This window comes from Gopherus flavomarginatus, chromosome 1 (assembly GCF_025201925.1).
Source record: "Gopherus flavomarginatus isolate rGopFla2 chromosome 1, rGopFla2.mat.asm, whole genome shotgun sequence".
In the NCBI taxonomy this organism is placed as follows: domain Eukaryota; kingdom Metazoa; phylum Chordata; order Testudines; family Testudinidae; genus Gopherus; species Gopherus flavomarginatus.
Genome location: NC_066617.1, coordinates 92,913,389 through 92,933,471, shown reverse-complemented (window position 1 = coordinate 92,933,471; position 20,083 = coordinate 92,913,389). Strand labels below are relative to the sequence as shown.

At 53.1% G+C, this 20,083-nt stretch overlaps 1 protein-coding gene across 1 annotated transcript in view; it reads left to right on the top strand.

The window, feature by feature from the left end:
* PDE6H (phosphodiesterase 6H) overlaps positions 1–20,083 on the top strand; it is an 89,791-nt gene that overhangs the window by 13,182 nt on the left and 56,526 nt on the right. The window lies entirely within an intron of this gene.

Here is a 20,083-nt window from a genome sequence, read left to right as displayed (position 1 = left end):
CCAGTATAGATACTGCTAGGTCGATGGAAGAATTCTTCTGTCAACCTAGCTACTGATTCTCAAGGGAGTGGGTTTAGTACAGCGAGAGGAAAAAGCCCTGTGGCTGCTGTAACAAGTGTGTACACTACAGTGATGTTGCTGCAGTGCCACAGCTGTGCTGCTGTAGTCTGAACATACCTTTTGTATATTTATCAACCACTGGTTCTCCCCAGATCCTTCTTTGCTATACTACTTTCTCAACAAAGGCTTTATTGTATCAAGCCATGGTTGATTTGTGTTCCTTTGACTTCCCATAAATTTTATCTCCGAATTTGCAATTGAAATATTTTCTCTCCTGCCAATATCTCTGATTAGAGAAAGATTGAGTAATTGCCACAAGGCAGGTTGGAAATCCAAGCTTCCCAGAAACCCAGGAGAGCACTAGAGTTATTAACTGAGAAACCTTAAATGGGAAAGTCATATGATGGAGTCATATGTTCCCCTCCAGGACTCAAGAGAACAAAATTGTTACTTGTATCTATTGGGTGTCTGGGGAAAATTGTTACTTGTAGAGGAATGTTCCCATTAGCAGAGGAGAAGTGAAGTCCAGTGAGGCTAGCCTGTTTAACTTGATTGTCTTCAAACTCAAGCCATAAGGCAGGCATCCCTTTTGCAGATTTGATCCAGGGCAAAATTTTGCTAAAGGTTTGTGGCAGCACAATGAAGGGCAGAGATTTTGCAGGTTAAAGAGGAAGGTTGGTCATGTGGCTAACGCCCTGATCGAGCACTCAGGAGATCTGGCTTCCATTCCCAGCTCTGCCCCAGACTTCTTGTGTAGCCTTGTACAAATCAATTAACTTCTCTGTGCCTCAGGCCGCCAGCTGTAAAATGATGGCTGAGCAGAGCAACTTCCTACACTCAACTAAAGGGTGTTTCTATGTTTGGTTGTAATGCAATAATATTTGAATGCCACACTCAAGCAATTCCAAAATTTCAGGGAATGTTCTAGGCTTCAGTGGACAGAAACCCTTTTGATCTCGGTGAAAACTGGAAAAACTGGAAGGGGTAAATGGGGGACACATGGAGCTCCTGGCATCTGGCTATGTCTGTAATTGGCTATAGATCAAAGAACTGGTTGATGACAGCCATTTACACCTTCCAGTATAACAGTACCCCACCCCACCCCTCATCTCAGTTCTGTCCAATAAAGCTTAACATGTTGACACCTTGAAAGACTTATATCCCAAACAGAAAGAAAAGAAATAATGGTGGGGAGAATGAGGGGGCACATAGAACCCATGGCAAAGGGAACAACATACAGCGGTACTGGCATTGCAAGGAAGGGTGGGGAGGGTGACACATAGAGCTTCTGGCATAGGGAGAGAAAAGGGGAGACAGTGATATGGGAGTAGTGAGACATACAGACCCCCTGATATGAGGGGAGAATAGCGGACCCTGGTATGGGGGGACGGAAAATGGGGGCATATAGAACTCCTAGGATGGGAAGAAAGCGGAATGGGGCAACCAGAGCCCCTGGTATGGGACAAAGGGAGAAATATAGGTCAAAGAGTTTCTCTGGCATGGGGGAAAGAATGAGAGACCCCAGTCTGGGGGTAGGGAGACATGGGGGACACACAGACTCTGGCATGTGGGTAAAAATAGGGGGGCATGGGAGGAATGGGGAGGCAAACAGACCCCTCTGGCATGGGAGGCAGGGGAGATTGGGAGCCACTGGTATAGGGGAGATGGGGGGCACACAAAGCTCTGGCATAAGGGTATGGATGAGGGAGTTGCAAAGAGAGGGGGATGGGAGAGTGGTATACAGGTAACTTCTGGGGGGGAGAATAGAAGAATGCAAGGACCCTGGTGAGAGCAGCATTCAGAAGCAACAAAGTGAGCACCCCTCCAGTGTTACTTCCTGTCTCCAGTGAGTCCTTTCTTGTCTTGGCTGGTTAGATTGTAAGCCCATTGGGATAGGGATTGCCATTTACTATGAGCTAAGTACTTCACATTGTGACAGACTCAAACCAGTGGGGTACAGGAGTCTGGTAGAGGATAAATATACTGGTCCTATTGGCATCCAGTGGGGGTGGGCGGGCGAAGCCCGCCCACTTCTAAAGGGCCTCCCCCCAGCCTAAGGGGAGGACCCACAGGTCTGGGACACCAAATAATTACAGGGGACAACTAATGAAAAAAACAGGATCGGGAGTGAGGTCATAGGGCTAAACGAAGGGAACCCGATGGGGACACCGAGCAGAGAACCCCGGACAACGCCCACTGCTCCTCGAAGGCGTCAAGGGAGCCAGTGGACGCCGCCCAGAGGAACTCTGCCCGGATGCGTGAGCAGATGGAGGAACGGAAATAGGCCCTACAGTCGCAGGAAATCCCGTCAGCCAACCTCCTCTCCCTGGTGTTGTAGATGGTCAGTTTGGCCAGGGCCAAGAGGAGGTTGAGAAGGAGATCCCGCGACTTCGTGGGGCCACGGATGGGGAGCGTGTAGATAAAAAGGTGAGGGGAAAAGTGCAACCAAAAACGCAGGAAAATATTCAGGAGGAGCCGGAACAGGGGCTGCAACCTGGCGCACTCCAAATAAATGTGCGCCAAGGTCTCCTCACCACAGAAAGGGCAGGTGCTAGGGACAGATGTGAACCGCGCCAAGTACACGCCCGTGCTCACGGCTCCGTGAAGGAGCTGCCAACTGATATCCCCGGCGGGCCTCGGAACCAGGGCAGAGTACAAGCTGGCCCACCGGGGCTCCTCACCCTCGAGAGGCGGCAGGAGGTCCCGCCATTTGGTATCGGGGCGGGACGCAAGGGTGAGGTAGTTAAGGGTATGGAGCACGAGCGAGTACAGATGTTTCCGTGGCGCAGTCTGGAACAAAACCGGCTGCAGATCATGCAGCCGGCTGGCAGTGAAAGGGTGAGGGGGCCGATTGGGTCCACGGGGCAGGGGCCCGATAAAAATGTCCACGGGGCCTGGGGTGGAGGGTGGGCGGGGCATGCCCTCTCGCAGGACCCGGTCGAGGTAAGCCCGAGCAGCGGGCAGTAAAGCGGCCTTCACCTCCTGAAGTACGCGCTGGGGAGTACGAGGGCTGGAGAGCCCCATGCGCTGAGCGAGCGTCAGGGGATCCAGCCAGTCTCCCCGGTCGTAGTCCAGGAGGTCTCCGACCCTGGTGACTCCCGCCGAGACCAACCTCTGGCACACCGTGGGGGACTCCGCCACCTGCACACGAAGCTGGGGATTGTGTAGCAGGGGCTCCGCGAGGAGGTCAACTCCCACGGTGGCCGCCACGGACCTGGTTGTTGAAAAGAGCTTCCAGGTCCGGAGGAGGTCTTGGTAGAAGACCGGCAGCCCGGAGAGGTCTCGCGGAAGACCTCTCGGATGGAGGTAAAAGAGCTGCCGGTCGTATCGGAGCCCTCGGAAGTGGCGGAGGAAGGCGTGCGCCAATACGCTCCACGCCGGACTACCCGCACCAAACAGGAGCCTCTGCAGGGCCTGGAGGCGGAAGACATGGACCTGAGTGCGTAAGCACTTCAGGCCCTGCCCCCCCCTCCTCCAGGGGCAGGTGGAGGACCCCTGCAGAGACCCAGTGCATCCCTGGCCAAAAGAACTCCAGAATCACCGTCCGGAGGTTGGTCAGGAAACCCGGGGCCGGGACCAGGGTGTTGAGTCGGTACCAGAGCATGGACAGGACCAGTTGATTAAGCACCAGTGCCCTCCCCCGAAGGGAGAGGCACCGGAGTAGTCCTGTCCATTTCCAGAGCCGCTCCGTCACCCTGCCCTGCAAATCCTGCCAGTTCTCCGGCAGAGACGGATGCGTGGCAGAAAGGTAAACGCCGAGATAGAGCAGCGGACCCGCGCTCCACCGGATGGCCTGAAGCGCAGGTAGGAGGGAGCTCGCCTGCCACCCGTCCCCGACCACCAGGCCAGAGCTCTTGACCCAGTTGACCCGGGCGGAGGAGGCCACCGAGTACACAGCCTGGCAAGCCTCCACCCGCGCCAAGTCGCCCGGGTCCTGGACCACGAGGAGCACATCGTCAGCGTATGCCGACAGGACCAGCCGCAGCCCCAGCTCCTGAAGCACCAACCCCGTCAACCTCTTGCGGAGGAGACAGAGGAAGGGCTCGATCGCCAGAGTGTACAGCTGGCCCGAAAGGGGGCACCCCTGCCGCACTCCCCGCCCGAAGCTGACCGGCTCGGTCAGGGTCCAGTTGAGCCTGACCAGACACTCCGCAGAAGCGTACAGCACCTGCAGAAAACCCGCAAACAGGGGTCCGAAGCCGAACGCTCGCAGAGTGCCCAGGAGATACCCGTGATCCATCCGGTCGAACGCCTTCTCCTGATCCAGGGACAGGAGGGCGAATGACAGACCATCCCTACACCCCAATTCCAGAAGGTCCCGGACCAGATACAAGTTATCAAAGATGGTGCGGCCCGGGACGGTGTAGGTCTGGTCTGGATGGACCACGTCAGCCAGCACGGACCCTAGCCGCATCGAGATGGCCTTCGCAACAATTTTGTAGTCCGTGCTGAGGAGCGAGACGGGACGCCAATTCCGTAAGTCGCGGAGGTCCCCCCCTCTTCGGCAATAAGGCCAGCACGGCTCGCCTGCACGAGAGAGGGAGGACCCCGCTATGCAAAGCCTCGGCCCAGACGGTGACCAGGTCTGGGCCGAGGACGTCCCAGAACACGTGGTAGAACTCCACGGTCAGCCCGTCCAAGCCCGGAGATTTATTGGTGGGCATGTGACGGAGGGCCTCCGAGAACTCGGCCAGAGTGAGAGGCAGCTCTAGCCGGTCCCGGTCGCCCGTGCTGACCGTCGGGAGCCCGTCCCAGAGCACTCTGCAAGCGTTAGGATCGGTCGGATCCGGGGAGAAAAGAGTGGCGTAGAAGGCCCTGGCCCTCTGGCACATCTCCGCCGGATCCGTGAGAGGGGTGCCATCCTCCGCCAGGAGGCAGGTGACGTGCTTCTTGGCCCCCCTCCTTTTCTCCAGGGGGTAGAAGAAGCGGGAGCCGCGATCCATCTCCCGAAGGAGGTGGATGCGGGATAGAACAAAAGCACCCCGGGCCCGATGGTCTTCGAGGGCCCGGAGCTCCTCCCGCTTCTCCCGGCACGCTCCGCAGAGGGATGGATCCTCGGGGTTGACGGCCAGACGCCTCTCCAGCTCCAAGACCTCCCGCTCCAACTGCCCTATCGCCGCATCCCTCCGTCGGCTGGCACCCCGAATGTAGTCACGGCAGAAGAGCCGGGCGCGCACCTTCCCCAGATCCCACCACCGCCGCGCCGAGGAAAAGGCGCGCCTCTGCCCTCGCCAGGCCAGCCAGAACTCCCGGAAGGACGCCATGAATCCCGCATCCTCCAGCAAACTATTATTAAAGTGCCAATAGGCCGGCCCCGGCCTCTCCGCGCAGAGAGAGGCTGTCACGGTGGCAAGGTGGTGATCTGAAAAGGGGGCCGGCCGAACGCTGGAGGAGTGGGCCCGTGAAAGGTGGAAACGTGACAGGTAAATACGGTCCAGCCGGGAGTGGCACGACCGATGGGCCTCCACCCGGACGAAGGTGAACGTCGAGACGTCGTCTGGGTGGTGGTCGCGCCAGACGTCCACCAGGGAGTGGCGGTCGACAATCTCCCGGAGGACTGCCACAGCTGCCGGGCACTGCTCGGTCCCCGAGCGGTCCCGTTCCTCGAGGGTGGTGTTAAAATCCCTTCCCAGGACCAGGCACTCACGAGGATCCAGGGAGGCGAGGAAGGCGGATGCCTGCTGATAAAAACGTAGCCTCTCCGGGGCCGATGTCGGGGCGTAAACGTTGACGAGATTAACTACAAGCCCCTCCATGCGGACCCGGAGGTGCAGCAGGCGACCCGGCACAGCCTCGGCGACCCCTAGCACCTCGGGCTGTAGGTCGGGGGAGAACAGGGTCGCCACTCCAGCCGCGCAGACAGAGAAGTGGCTAAAGTAGGCCTCGTCCCCCCACTCCAGCCGCCAGCTAGCTTCAGCGGCCGGATCCGTATGGGTCTCCTGCAGGAAAACCACAGAGTACCCCCCCTCCCGGAGGAAGGAGAGCACCTGGCTCCTGCGGAGACCCATCCTACAGCCTCGGGTGTTTAAGGTGGCAAGGATGATCGGCGCCATGAGGAGGGCTGGGGGGGATCCTCGCTGGCAGACATGCCCACGGCCTCCGGCAGGCCGCGCAGCAATCCGTGACCAACCCCGAAGGTGAGTAAGGAGTCACGGAAGACACGGACCCGCCGGTAGGCCGCGGCGGCCTGCTTCCCGGTCCTCTTACCCTCCCCCATGAGGGCCCTCGCGGCCCGGAGGACCTGATGGAAATCCCCCCACCGCTGGAGCGCAAGATGGACTTTGTTCCGGGAGCCACGGACGTCCTCGAGGAACTCCCGCAGCTCCTCCCTCAGCGCATGGGGGGGTGGGGTCACTGATCGATGACTGGCCCCCAGTGGGGCCCCCGTCACAGCCCCGTGGCCCACCAAGGCGGGTAGGCAGGGGGCAGATCCCCAACGTGGCAGCAGATGGACCGACGCCACACGACCCGCCCCGCTCTCAGATTCAAGAAGGGGCGGTGGAAGGAGAACAGCAGCCCCTGGGGGGTCGGGACAGGAAAGAACTAGTGAACCCGCTCCCTGGGAGGTATTGCCAGGGGCGGCACTGGCATCACAGGAAGTGGGGGGGACAAGGACAGAGCCAACAGGAGTAGGGCGAGAATCTGGGAAGGAGGTAGAGGCAGGATCCGGAGCCTCCATAGGTGAGACGCCAGAAGGTGGCTCCTCCTGGCCAGGCTCAAGGATCTGGGAAGTGGGCAGGGGACCCCTAACGATGCCGGGCTCAGCCACTGTGGCACGTGCGGCAGCCTCGGCATCCAGAGAGAGATGGTGGTCAATGGGGTCCCCGCTGAGGAAGGAGGGCGGGTCCTCCACACCCAAGAGGGACACCCCCTGGGAAGCGGGTCTCGGCAGCGGGGCACTGGCCGTCGCCCCAAGGGGCTTGGCAGCTGCCAACAGAGTGCCAGCCGAGTCGAGGGAAGATTCCAGGGGACCCTCAGAGGTGGGAGCAGAAACAGCGGGTAGGGGAAGGGAACCCAGGGACAGGGGGGATGTAGTGAGGTCGCCCAGATCGAGGCCCGCCGGCAGAGGGTCGTCCTCCCCCTGCGTGACCGGGGTCAAACCCAGGGCCTCGATTTCTGCGTAGATGGGAGGGAGATCACAGTCCACCACCCCAGGGCCCTCCTCGCCAGCACCCGAGGCGATACCCACTGCGGCGCTCTCAGAGGCGCCAAGTGGGAAGGAGGCGAGAGAGGCTCCCTCGGGGGCATCCACGGGAAGGGACCCCGGAGGAGGGGCGGTGTCACCTTCCGGTGCTGCCACGGCATCCCCAGCCGGCACCACAAACTGGGAGTCATCAGGGGACAAGGCGGAAGACTCGACATCGGCGCCCCCCTTCCTGCTCTTCCGGGGGACCTCCGAATCCGAAGGATGTAAAGAAACTCGAGCCTTCCGCTTGCCCCGCTTCCCCTGCACTAAGGACCAGCCCTCCATGGCATCATCTGGGGGCTGGCTAACAGGGGTCGGCTCGGGGGGCAAGGGCAATGGCTCAGGGACTCGAGGAGGCAGTGGTGGGACAGCAGAAACAGGGGAGGATTCCCCCTGGGACGAGCCCTCTCCCACGGCCGGCGGTAGCCCCGCCACACCCTCCTCCACAGAGGTGGACCGAGAAGGAGGAGGAGGGGCAGCTTCGGGTGCCGGGCAGCTAGAGGGACCGGCGATGACAGGGCCGGCGCCTTGCCGGGGCTCGGGGGTCCCGGACGCTCCTCCGTGCTGGGCCAAGGGACAGTCCCTCTGGACGTGCCCCATCGCCCGGCAGAGGTAGCACCGGGCCTCCCCCGTTGAGTAATGCACCCGGTAGTGGGCTCCCTGGTAAGGGACCAGAAAGGACCCCTCGAGCGCCTCTCCGCCACGCGCCGCCGGCGGCAGTTGAAGCTGCACTTGCCGGCGGAACGAGAGAACATGACGGAGGGCGGGGTCCTTGCAGCCCAAGGGGAGAGGGCTGATGACAGAGATGGGGCGTCCCAGGGCAGAAAGGACGGGCAGCAGGGCGGCATTGGGCAGGAAGGGAGGGACGGAGGTCAAGATCAAGCGGACCCCCAGGTCTTCTAATGGCTCCAGGGGGACGAACACGCCCCCCACCGCCAGGCCCGTCTCTACCGCCTCCTGGGCGGCAGCCTCCGATGCCAGGAAGAAGACCACCTTCCCGTACATTTTGGAGGCCGCCACAATGGCCGTGGGCCCCACTACCCTGGCCAACGCCCGCACGTAGGTCTCCACGTGGGGCGAGGCGGGCACCAGGAGGCAACGGACGCCGTGCTTCCTGGTCAAAGTGGGAAAGGGGCCCTGGCCGCTGTAGATGTTGGCAGAAGCGGCGGGCGGAGGAGCAGCGGCAGGCGGGGGGGCCGCCCCCACCTGGGTGTACGCCCTGGGGGCCGGGGGAGGGACACCTGCAGAACTGGTGGAGGGAATAGCGGGGAGGGACGCCGCAGCCGGTAGCGGGGCTGCGGCAGCGGGGGCAGTCTCCGCCATGGAGGGCCTGGCCTTTCTAGCGGGGCCCTTACCCTTCTTCCCACCACGACCCTTCCCACCGGCTGGGGGGGGCTCCCCCCGAATCAGAAGGGGCGAGAGACGTGGCAGCAACGCAGGTCTCCCCAGTACTCGCCGCTGCCGGTGCCCCAGCAGTGGCAGTGGTAGGTGGATCGGCAGCGGCGTTCGAGGTAGCAGCTTGGGCAGTGGACACGGGGGCAGGTGGAGGAGGGGCAGTGGGAGCATCGCGAGGGGTCTCCCCCGCCGCATCCCCCGCCATAACGAGAGCGGGGAGGGGGACAAACAGCGAGGGGAGGGGAAGGAGAGGAGGCGGCCACCCCTCCCCGCTAGGCTGCAGGCAGGGGAGGAGGGCGCCAGAAGGGGAAGGCTAAAGGGGCGTAGGGAGCAACCAAGGACTAAGGGTGGGATTGTTGCAGGGCACCAACGCAGAGGGGGATTCCAGCTCCTCCAGTTGCACTAGGGGAGCGGGGGGGCAATGGCAGAGGGGGGAGTGCAGTGAACAAGGGGAAACCAAATGGGGAAGGGCACAAGCGCCTGAGAGGGGGCGTGGGCGCATGGGGGGGGGACCAATCAGGGCTGGGGGAGCACAGGGTGGGGGGAAAGGGCGAGCTGAGATTGGGGTCGAGGGACCACAGGACAGCTACAGGGCCGGGGCAGAACTATCAGGCAGCAGAGGGAAATAGGTGGGGTGGACAAATGTGGCAAAGGGGAGGGGGTCAGTCCAGTATGAGGGGGGAGGTGGTGCACCCACAGGCACTTGTGCCAAAAAGTCAATGGTTGGCTGCTGCTGCTGCAGGCCCAAATGGTGGAAGTGGGCGTGGTGAGCCAGGCGAGCAGCTCAGACCCAAAGGCAGGAGTCCAAAGCAGAAGGAAAACAGCCAGCGGGGGTGGTGGAGGGGGCAACGATGGTGGTGGGGGCGAAGGGGGACACGGATGGACTGGGGGCAGGCTCCACGCCACACCCCCGGTGCCCCAGCAGACACAGTCCAAACCCCCACCACAAGAGCACAGTTTGAAAAAGACTCAGTCCAGAAAAGCCCCCTCCACAGTGGTCTTCATACTGTCTCCAGCAGCGGGTGGTCCTCCTCTCCTTCCTCTCCTCCTCCGGGCACCAACAGCTCCCCAGCAACAGCCACAGTAGGCCCAGCAGCTCCAGGTGGTGATGGTCTGGCATCCAGGCAAGACGGACCCTGCTCAGAGGGTGGTGTCCTCAGCAACAAGAGCTGGGGTCCCTCATTCCCCTCCTCTCTGGGAAGCAGGCCAGCAGCCCCCCCCCAAGGGGCTGTAGGTGGAATAACAGCAGTAACTGAGGTGGGGGGGAACCACCAGCCAGCCAGCAAACAGACAGGAGAGAGAGGGGTAGGTGGTGGTGTCTAGCCCAGCCAGGGAAGCAGCAGGAGCAGGAACAGCAGCAGAGACAGCAGCAGCGAGGGCCCAGCGCCCAGCAGGAACAGGAACAGCAGCAGCAGCAGCAGCAGCAGCAGCAGCAGCCCTCTCCCTCCTTCCTCTACAGCAGAGTGGTAGAAGAGAGATCTCTGGCCCCAGGAGAAGCAGGCTTCTGCTCCCTGAGTGACCAGGGCAGGGGCTGCACTAGAGTAATCAGGAACCTGCTAGAACTAATTAAGGCAGACAGGCTGATTAGAACATCTGCAGCCAATCAGGGCAGGCTTATCAGGGCATCTAGGTTTAAAAAGGACCTCACTCCAGTCAGGCATGGGGGAGCTAGAGGAGAGGAAGGGTGTGTGAGGAGCTAGGAGCAAGAGGTGTAAGAAGCCGAGAGTGAGAGGGTGTGCTGCTGGAGGACTACGGAGTACACTCGTTATCAGACACCAGGAGGAAGGTCCTGTGGTGAGGATAAAGAATGTGTTTGGAGGAGGCCATGGGGAAGTAGCCCAAGGAGTTGTAGCTGTCATGCAGCTGTTACAGGAGGCAATATAGACAGCTGCAATCCACAGGGCCCTGGGCTGGAACCCAGAGTAGAGGGCGGGCCTGGGTTCCCCCCAAACCTCCCAACTCCTGATCAGACACAGGAGGAGTTGACCCAGACTGTGGGGAAGATCACTGAGGTGAGCAAATCTGCCAGTAAGTGCAGGACCCACCAAGGTAGAGGAGGAACTTTGTCACAACAAACACAAGAATAACTGATCTCTGTTGGGGCCTTTAGGTGCTATTACAATATTAGTTCTGGTGCCCACATTCCAGAAAGATGTTGATAAATTTGAGAGGGTTCAGAGAAGACCCCATGAGAATGATTAAAGGGTTAGAAAACCTGTATCATGGTGATTAGCTCAAGGAACTCAATCTTTTTAAGTTAACAAAGAAAAGATTATGGGATGACTTGATTACTGTCTGTATGGAGTGAGCAAATATTTGATAATATGATCTTCAGTTTAGCAGAGAAAAAGTAAAACATGATCCAATGGCCAGTAGCTGAGGCTGGGCAAATTCAGACTGGAAATGAGTAAATTTTTAACAGTGAGAGTTATTAACAATTGGGTGGAGGGGGAAGGCAAGGGATCACTGTTCACATTGCACTTCCCATTAGTACCCGCCCTGGGCCAGGAAAGCTAATGATCCAATCAGAGGACCAAATTTGGCGATGAATCCTGGTCACGTGCCATCTGACTGCGACCCTAATGTATAGCCATCCTTCTACTTTTGAGCCATTGGACCGGCATTTTGAATTCTTCAGCTTAATGTTGAGGGTCTCTCAGCAGCCAAGCACAGCGTCATTATGCCTTAGCCACTCATCACAGTATCAACATAATCCACGTGCAAGAACTTTGTGTTGCTATCAGCGTAGCAGGACATTATGGTATTGATGGCTTTGACGTCATCTCACAGTCCCCAGATGTTAAACATGGCCCTGCCACATACATGCGTTCCAACATATCTGATGCTATTCCACTCTCTTCCTCCAGTTTTTATGACATGATCCAGGTTGGCGGCTTTAGGATTTCCAATGTATAAGAGCCAGCAAGTGTGCACTGGGATCAGAAGATCCTCCCAACACTTGATCATCCAGCAATCTTTGCTGGAGATTCCAACAGTCATCACTCTGAGTGGGGGTCGGGTATGCTGATTCGGATGATGATGGTGAGCAGTTGATGGACTGGGCAATTAACAACAACTTTGTGTTGATTCACAATGCAAAACAACATGGCATATTTCTCTCAGCTAGATGATCAAAAGAGTATTCACTCAATCTGTGTTGGATGGCCATTTAGTGAACTCACCCACAACCAGTGAGTTGTAGAGTACTTGATAACTTCCCTCAAAGACAACATAGACCATTACTCATCCACATTGCGCTCCAGCTACCCATCATTCAAAGTTCAATCAAGTGTTAGTGGAATTTTCATAAGGCAGATTGAGAAAAGTTCTGCAATGCTCTAGAACATAGTGTTGTTACCATCCTATCTCATTGTATCCCAGTCAATGAAGCCTACCGCTGATTTCTAGGAGCCACTTACAAAGCTGCATGTTCAGCTATACCACAGGGATGTCAACCAGTTTACACTTCCTGCCTGAGTGCTGATTACCAAGCCTTGTGCCAGAAATTTGAATTATCTGGTGACTCGGACTTTTCAAACCATCTGATTGAGCCTCTGGATGCTGCCAGACTGACAGTGAAAGGAATTTATGGAGAAATTTGACTTCACTTATTCCAGCAAGAAGTGCAGGAATCCGATCTGCCGGCTGTTGCTGCCTAACGACCTCAATGCCAAAATTGCCCACTGGTTAAGCCCAGTGAGGTTGCAAGCCATTAACTGAGGGTAGCCAAGGTTCAGCTGGAGAAGCAATGTAAAGCAAAGTATATGATGAATGGTGTCATCTTCAACATCAGAATGTGGGCAGGAGTCACCAGAGTCATTCACGGTCAATTATTAGGTGGTTGACGTAGTAGAGTTCTTCCCCCAAAATAAACGGTTCAGAGTATGCTTGAGTGACCATTGTAGTCCTGGATGTGTCAGATTAATGGTCTTCCTCAAGGTTCTGTTCTTTCACCAATACGGTTCAATGTGTACCTCAACGACTTGCCAGCAACACTTTTGTACAAGTTTATTTATGCCGATGACATCGCTGCAGCTATCAATCGCAGTCCTTCTCAGAAATTGTCATAGTCCTGTATGATATGAAGCTCATGGCAGACTACTGTAGTCAAAGGTGCTTGCAGCTGAGCTTTTCTAAGACCATTTCTAGTGTATTTCAGCTGCATAAGCCAAGCACAAGCCACAAGTTCAATATTTTCTTAAATGTCCAATGCCTGCAGAATGACCCAAAGCTGGTTTACCTTCTTGTGACATCGGATAGGTAATTGACATACTGCAACCACTTGAAGAAGACAGCAGCCAAAGTTAGCTCTATTTCATTTACCCAGATTATTTATATTGTGCCAATTACCATAGTATCTAGGCTCCATATACAGGTTTTTTTTAAAGCTTCCATATTGTCCTGGTTGGGTCTATGTCTCTGCTCCATCTTTGGGGGTTGTAGGTTCATTAAAGGTGCGGCTGGTAGCACTGCCTATTATTAAGATTGTCCAGAAACTTAGTACTGTTAAGCTAACGAACAGGAGCGGCAAATAGGGGAGTTTTGCGGGAGAGTTCTCAAGTTACTCATATAAAATTGTGGGGGTCTAAATTAGCTGTTACCACTTAAGAAATAGATCTTGGGAGTCAGGGGATGGATCATTCAATAATTGCCCTGTTCTGTTCCTTTCCATCCCACCAGCCACTGTCAGAAGACAAGATATTGGGCTAGATGGACCATTGGTCTGATACAGTATAGACATTCTAATGTTCTGAACACTTCCCATTATAATAGGGGAATTTTTATGTTTGTACGTGTGTCCGTCCAACTCTACTGAGAAAAAGAGTAATCCAGAGGCAAAGCTTACTTCATATTTTTGAACACAGCTAGAAATCTGGCCTTGAAAGTCCAATTGTTTATACGCAGTATTTATGAGGACCTGACATGGCTTATCCAAGACCTCACATGACACTGAAAATATAGGCATGAAGAAGGCACAAGCTTTTGCTTAGTGCTCCCACTGCAGCTACATGAATCAAACCCAGATCTCTTGACTCCCAGGCCAGTGCCTTAATCACAAGATCCTCCTTCCTCTCTAGTACACTCTGGTATATGTACAGTGGGACTCTTCACATCTTCCAATTGGTCTGAGGAACAATTGTCAATGATTTGAAGTGTTCTATCACTCTACTTACTGATTTACAGCCTGCTGTCTGTCTATTTAGATTGCAGGATCCTGGAGGAAGGGACTGTGACTTCCTTTTTGTCTGTACAGGACTGAGAGTACAGTCGGCACTTATAATATATAAAAAATAATAATGATATTCCTAAAGTGAATTCTTTATGCACTCCCAGATGAGTTTCGTCTGCCTTGGCTACCTGAACTAAGAAGTGAATTGAGGCTGGTTGGGTCCTGATTCAGCAAGGTACTGTTGCACTCGGCTAACTTTAATAACAGGAATACTCTTTCTGAAGTAAGTGGTTCTACTCAGTTACTAAAAGTTAGCTATGTGCTTATGTGTTTTGCTGACTCAGGCACAATGCTCCAGAAAAGTCCTACTGCCCATTCTCTTCTCATAATGGTACTTACCCTCTCAACTCACCATCATCTTCCACTGCTGTTCCAATATTACTGACTGACTAGCCCAAACCCTCTACCTACTGCCCAGAGATTGGGAGCAGGGCATTAAACAGTAACTGAAGTTATTGTCCAGGTATAATAGCTCCTGAGAAGTGAGTCTGCCTCTCTCCTGTTCATGTCTATGAGGTCACAATCACAGTGGCTAGAAGCCTTGGGCCCATACCTCAAAGCTGCATGTCAGAGGCTTTTGAGGAAAAGGATCTAAGACAGACCCCTTTGTTCAGCAGCACCACCATGACCCAGTGCCCCTAGTCCAGGGTCTGTTGCAGGCAGCACACTGTTGCTTTCTGTATTGTCACAGTATTGGACTAGGGCAAGGTCAGGGAGGAATGGGAAGCGGTCTTGCCTACATTGTGGTTCAAGGATTTGTAAGTTTACATTTAGCCCTCCGGAAGACACAGAAGGAATTAAACTCACCAATGTACATAACAAGGCTCTTTAAAAATTGTCCCTATAATTAGCTGTGTACACTGATGGGACAGTCACTGGGGAGGTGGCTTCTACTCAGGAACATGTTTCCATAAACACAGCTCCATCTCACATCCTGTTTTGTTTTTCTCCAGCCAGTGTGGCTGAGGAGTAGTCACGTTACACTGTGAAAGGCACAGCAGTGCAGCTGCTCTCCCCCCACGAAAAGCAGTGGTCTAGCCTCCTCTGCAGTGTTCTTGCTGGGCCACATCCCTATTTATTATTATTTATGCAGTACCACAGGTGTGTATGACATTTATAACATATACCAAGACAAGGCCCCTGCCATGAAGAGTTTACAATCTAAGGCCCTGATCTTGCCATGGGCTCTGCCCTGCAATGAGCCCCTGCAATGGACAGAACCTTGCACCCATGTGGAGCCCAACTGAAGTAAACGAGTCCCCACACATGGGACAACCTGAGACTAGAGTGTTAGATAGCACAGCATGTGAAGAGAGGGAATAGAGAGAAAAGAGGTGCAGTGGATCTCTCTGCTTGCTGTGAGTTACTCTTCCTTTCCTTGCACCATGACTTTCGCAGTGTTCTTACAAGATGCTGGCTTCGGTCTCTGAGCCGGGGAACTGTGTTTACTGCACGAAGGAGAACAAACCATGCTTTCTACTCCAGTTTGTCCCTCTGGGCCAATCTCTGAGGAGGGTCTGTGGTTTCTCAGCTCTGCAGTACTTAGGCACTTCTCTTCAAAGCCACGTCCCATCTTAAGAAATAATGTAGTGATTGTTTGATGGGAGCAGGAGCATTTCAGGCCAAGAATGCTGAGCCAATTGCAAGGCAAGCTTGCTGCATAGATGTGAAGGAGAAAAGCAGTAAGAAGGATTATAAAATCACAGAAATGTAGAGCTGGAATGGATCTCAAAAGGTCATCAAGTCCAGCCCTGTGCAGAGGCAGGACCAAGTAAACCTAGACCATCCCTGACGGGTGTTTGTCCAACTTGTTCTTAAAAACCTCCTGTGATGGTAGTTCCACAGCCTCCCTTGGAAGCCCATTCCAGAGCTTAACTACCTTTATAGTCAGAAAGCTTTTCCTAATACCTACCCTCAATTTCCCTTCCTGCAAACTAAGTCCATTACTTCTTGACCTACTGTCATAAACAGATAGCTAGGGGTTAATGTCTCTTCCACCTGAAGCACCTGACCAGAGGACCAATCAGGAAACCGGATTTTTTCAACTCTGGGTGGAGGGAGTTTGTGTCTGAGTCTTTTGTCTGTCTTCCTGCTTTCTCTGAGCTTTGGAGAAGTAGTTTCTACTTTCTAGTCTTCTGTTTCTAAGTGTAAGGACAAAGAGATCAGATAGTAAGTTCTATGGTTTCTTTTCTTTGGTATTTGCATGAATATAAGTGCTGGAGTGCTTTGATTTGTATTCTTTTTGAATAAGGCTGTTTATTCAATATTCTTTTAAGCAATTGACCCTGTATTGTATCATCTTAATACACAGCCAAATCGCTGCCCCACTGACCGACCTGACCAAAAAGACCCAGCCAAATGCAGTTAAGTGGACTGATGAGTGTCAAAAGGCCTTTACCCAACTTAAGGCAACGCTCATGTCTGACCCTGTGCTCAGGGCCCCGGACTTTGACAAGCCATTCCTAGTAACCACGGATGCATCTGAGCGTGGTATAGGTGCAGTGCTCATGCAGGAAGCAACAGATCACAACTTCCATCCTGTCGTGTTTCTCAGCAAGAAACTGTCTGAGAGGGAAAGTCACTGGTCAGTCAGTGAAAAGGAATGCTATGCCATTGTGTACGCCCTGGAAAAGCTACGCCCATATGTTTGGGGACGGCGGTTCCAACTACAAACTGACCATGCTGCACTAAAGTTGCTTCATACTGCCAAGGGGAACAACAAGAAACTTCTTCGTTGGAGTTTAGCTCTCCAAGATTTTGATTTTGAAATTCAGCACATCACAGGAGCTTCTAACAAAGTAGCTGATGCACTCTCCCGTGAGAGTTTCCAGAATTCAGTAGTTAAAAAGTGTTCTTAAAATGTAGAAGTCTGTTAGTTGTATACTTAGGGGTATATGTAAAGGTGCATGTGTTGTATTAATCTGTTTATTTTAAAGTTCTAGAAGGAAATCGCCGCCAGTGAGCTTCCCCACTGTCTGCAATTTGGGGGGCGTGTCATAAACAGATAGCTAAGGGTTAATGTCTCTTCCACCTGAAGCACCTGACCAGAGGACCAATCAGGAAACCGGATTTTTTCAACTCTGGGTGGAGGGAGTTTGTGTCTGAGTCTTTTGTCTGTCTTCCTGCTTTCTCTGAGCTTTGGAGAAGTAGTTTCTACTTTCTAGTCTTCTGTTTCTAAGTGTAAGGACAAAGAGATCAGATAGTAAGTTCTATGGTTTCTTTTCTTTGGTATTTGCATGAATATAAGTGCTGGAGTGCTTTGATTTGTATTCTTTTTGAATAAGGCTGTTTATTCAATATTCTTTTAAGCAATTGACCCTGTATTGTATCATCTTAATACAGAGAGAACATTTGTATGTATTTTTCTTTCTTTTTATATAAAGCTTTCTTTTAAGACCTGTTGGAGTTTTTCTTTACTTCAGGGAAATTGAGTCTGTACTCACCAGGGAATTGGTGGGAGGAAGAAATCGGGGAGATCTGGGTGTTGGATTTGCTAGCCTGATTTTGCATTCCCTCTGGGGGAATAGGAAAGTACTTTTTGTTTCCAGGACTGGAAACAGAGAGGGGGAGTCACTCTGTGTAGTTTCACAGAGCTTTGTGTCTGTGTATCTCTCCAGGAGCACCTGGAGGGGGGAAGGGAAAAAGGATTATTTCCCTTTGTTGTGAGACTCAAGGGATTTGGGTCTTGGGGTCCCCAGGGAAGGTTTTTCAGGGGGACCAGAGTGCCCCAAAACACTCTAATTTTTTGGGTGGTGGCAGCAAGTACCAGGTCCAAGCTGGTAACTAAGCCTGGAGGTTTTCATGCTAACCCCCATATTTTGGACGCTAAGGTCCAAATCTGGGACTAAGGTTATGATACCTACCTGCAGTGGACATTGAGAAGAATCAATCACAGTCCTCTTTATAACAGCTCTTAACAGATTTGAAGGCTATTGTTAGGGTCCCAGATCACTCTTATTTTCTCAAAACTAAAGATGCCCATTTTTTTTAACCTGCCCTTATAGGTCACCTGCAGCATCCCCTGCTATTCTAGTCTTGGGACTCAGTACACCTTAAGAACATAAGAACGGCCATACCTGGTTAGACCAATGGTTCATCTAGTCCAGTATTCTGTCCTACCACAGTGGCCAGTGCCAGATTCTTCAAAGGCAATGAACAGAACAGGGCAATTATCAAATGATCCATCTCCTATCCTCCAGTCCCAGCTCCTGGCAATCAGTGGTTCAGGGACACCCAGAGCATGGGGTTGCATCCCTGGCCATCTTGGCTAATAGCCATTGATGACGTATCTTCACAAAGTTATATAATTCTTTTTTTGAACCCAGTTATACTTTTAGCTTTCACAGCATCCCCTAGCAACAAGTTCCACAGGTTGATTGGGCATAGTGTGAAGAAGTACTTCCTTATGCTAGTATTAAATCTACTACCTATTAATTTAATGGGGTGACCCCAGGCTCCTGTGTCAAATGAAGGGGTAAATAACACGTCCTTATTCACTTTCTCGAAATCACTCATGATTTTATAGACCTCTATCAGACCCCCATCCCCCCAAATCATCTCTTTTCTAAGCTGAACAGCCTCAGGCTTTAAACTCGCCTCATATGAAAGCTGTTCCATGCCCTTAATCATTTTTGTTGCCCTTCTCTGTACTTTTTCTAATTCTAATATAACTTTTTTGAGATGGGGCAACCAGAACGGCACACTGTATTCAAGATATGGGTGTACCATGGGGATTTATATGGTGGCCTTATATTTTCTGTCTTATTATGAATCCTTTTCTTAATGGTTCCTAACATTGTTAGCTTTTTTGACTACTGCTGCATATTGAGCAGATATGTTCAGAGAACAATCCATGATGACTCCAACTTTTTGTCTACATTGCAATTAAAAACCTGCAGCTGGCCCATGCCAGCTGACTTGAGCTTGCAGGGCTCAGGCTAAGGGGCTGTTTAATTGTGGTGCAGACATTCAGGCTTCGGCTGGAGCCTGGGCTCTAGACCTTGTGGGAATCCCAGAAGTGGGGCTTCATCCCAAGCCCAAACATCTAAACCACAATTAACTAGAACTGCAATAGGTGGCTTGGAGGGCTGGGCTGCCTAGTGGTTAGAGCACATGGCTCTCAGCCCCCTGCTCCCCATCCCTTTTCATCTGTCCCCGGCCCAGGGCCATTTGTACATCAACCACTGAATGGAGCAGGGAGTCTCCCAGCAGGGAGTCAAAAATCTAGTGCCCGTGGCTACTTCCCACCAATCTGTTCAGGTTGGGATGTGGCCCCTCTAGTCCAATTTACTGGGCAATTTGCCTCTTGTAGGGTCCTCTCTTGGGTGGCTTCTTGACAGGGTCCTAGACTCCTTCAGGTGAGGCAGCTGCAATTTGGTGAGTGTGAATCCCGCAGTGTTTCTGCGATTTGCTCACTCAGTTACCTCAGCTGCTGGAGGATCCTAGGTCCCTTATGCAGTCTACCCAAGCTGGGAAGACAGTGCTTCCACCTTGTTGGCTGCCTTGGCTGGCAGGCTAGTGCTCCTTCCCCTCAGGGAGGGAGACAGCTAGCTCCTGCCTCTTTTCCAGTCAACCCCAAACTGAGCCAGGCTCTCTCCTTTTCTCCCCCCTCCAGGCCTGGCATTGGCTGCCGGTATAAGGAGGCTGGGCTAGCTGGGCCCAAAGGCTCCCTTTACCCTCTGCCATGCTGGCTAGCAGTTTCTCTGCTTCATCATAAAAAAAAAATTAGCCTAAGCTCTGAGAACCCAAGTCAACTGGCAAGGACAAGCCATGCTTGTCTAATCTGCAATGTAGGCATAGCCTATGATCTCTTTCTTGAGTAGTAACAGCTAATTTAGACCCTATCATTGTTTATGTATAATTTGGATCATATTTTCCACCATGCATTATTTTGCACTTATCAACATTTAATTTCACCTGCCATTTTGTTGCCCAGTCACCCAACTTGGAGTGATCCCTTTGTAAATTTTTGCAGTAAGCTTTGGACTTAACTATATCAAGTACCGTAATTTTGTATCAGCGGCAAATTTTACCACCTCGCTGTTCACCCCCTTTTCCAGATCATTTATGAATATGTTGAACAGCACTGGTCCCAGTACAGATTCCTGGGGAAAGAATTATTCCTGTTCTTAGAGTTAGCCGTGTGCTTCAGCACCTTACTGAATCAGGACTCAACCAGACTCAATTCATTTCTTAGTTCAGGTAGCCAGGGC